Raw genomic sequence first — 1,940 nt, 5'->3', positions numbered from 1 at the left:
AATTCATAATCTAATTTATTTTTTAATTCAAATGCTAAGAAGAAAGTAATATTTTATTTTTTAATTCATAATCTCACCATCCAAAGATAAATCCTGTTAGCATTCTTTTTATATATATTTTTTTTCTTTTTTTTTGATATTCCTACTTTTTATTCAGGTATCTTATAGAATATCCTACATAGAAGAGAGTTAAGAAGTCAACTACTTTCATTTTTTAAAAAACTTCCGGTTACATCTACAAAATGGAGCTACTAGTTCCTACTTCATAGATTGAGGACTACATGAGAAAATTAAGTATGATAATACATAAGGCACTCAGTAAAATGCTTACAATACAGACAATATTAAGAGAAAAAAAACCTTTGCTCACCTGCTAAGGAATATCTATTCTCATCATATAATTACACCCATCACATAAACCAGGGAAGCCCTGAGGGCTGCTGGAGAAAAAAGTCTGCAAACATGAGAACTTTATATCACCTTTGTTACTTTACTATCATGTTAAACCTTTAATCAAATTCCAAAAATTATTGGCCATATTACATACCATGATTAGCTTTCTACAAACAACTTTGCTTTCTGTGTACAAATAAGTGTCAATGAAATAAAAAATAAAACTGTATACTAGGCAAAGAACTTTATTAACCTTTGCTTCAAACTTTATTCCCAAGCTTCTTCACCTTAATTAGCTGCAAAGAATGATTTGTGTATAAGCAAAAACTGAAAAGAGCTGCAGTGTCCAAGGGGCTTGGGCTTAAAAATATTAGAGATTGAGATTTTATCAGATCCATGAACAAAATTTAAAAAGCAGTCATAATATAAAATAGCAGCTCCCAGTAACTTCTTCAAGTTTTATCTTCTTCAGAAGTTGACTCAATTCAGTTTGCTTCATTCTTGAAAGCCTCATCAAAATTCTCCACAAGATCTGGAACTTCATCATCCTCCTCCTCTCCGGTAGCAAGTGGTGCTTTTCCATCCACAGATTGCTTGGGCAGAGCTTCAGCCAGTCTCCTTAAACTAGTCAGACTGTCTGCTCCGAGCTGCTTTAAGATGCTGGGTAGCATTTCTGTCAGCTGCTTGGTCTCAGCGTGGCTTGCGATGGTGAAAGTATTCGCTGCCAAAGAGGTTTGAACTTTAGGGTTGTTAAAATGGATCACTGTTCCTTGGTTTGTGAACATATTCACCTCTTCAATACCAGAGATATTGTTTACCCCTAACTTCTTTAAGGAGAACTGAAGTTTTTTATCATCTGCTGTAGCTGTTCTGTGAACCACCTTCTTCTTTCTGCGAGCAGTTCCTTTCCCACCAAACGCACTTGTGCCTGCAGTTTGGCGAGTTTCTCCTGGTTCATGATAGTTTCTTTCATCTTGTTGGAGAGGACACGGGCCGCGTGGGGGACTAGGGTTGGCGCTCCTTATATATTCTTTCAGACTCCTTCAATGTGTATAGACTATGAACCAATAAGTTTATTACACATTGTCTTTAACATAAATTATTTAGTACCTATGATACTATTCAAAGTTCTAATGGAAACTCTCCACAGATTACTTGGGAATCTCAAAAGTTGGAGATGCTCTGGCTTTCTTGGTTTATGTGCTACATCACAGTCTCTTCCCTAACAGTAGCATGGGGGTATTTCACTTTGGTTTGAGATGCTTAAAACCTTTATGACTTTTGTCGTGCATGGTGTTAGGCGGGGTCTCTGGTCCCACTCCCCACATAAGAACGCAGGACACGGTGAGGCCAAAAAGGAACACCCACGGAGCCATAGTAGGGGAGTCATATCACTATATTCTCACCAGCGGCATCTGCCTCTTTGCAATCTGCTCTTGCTAACCCCCATTTTCTTCTGCTAGCATAGCCACAGCAGTTATATTAGTGGCCAATGGCTTACGGGTTACAGCTGACGGCCAACTAGCCACAGCTGATGGCCATCTGAT

General features: G+C 38.0%; 1 pseudogene across 1 annotated transcript; it reads right to left on the bottom strand.

The window, feature by feature from the left end:
- Positions 1 to 671: 671 nt before the first annotated feature.
- Positions 672 to 1,366, bottom strand: LOC308487443 (transcription factor BTF3-like; annotated as a pseudogene). The gene has a single exon. The product of its transcript is annotated as a transcription factor BTF3-like (transcript).
- Positions 1,367 to 1,940: the final 574 nt, after the last annotated feature.

Source organism: Rhinolophus hipposideros (genome assembly GCF_964194185.1).
Source record: "Rhinolophus hipposideros genome assembly, chromosome: 19".
In the NCBI taxonomy this organism is placed as follows: Eukaryota; Metazoa; Chordata; class Mammalia; order Chiroptera; family Rhinolophidae; genus Rhinolophus; species Rhinolophus hipposideros.
Note: the sequence above shows the minus strand (reverse complement) of the source record. Positions and strands in the feature narration are given on the sequence as shown.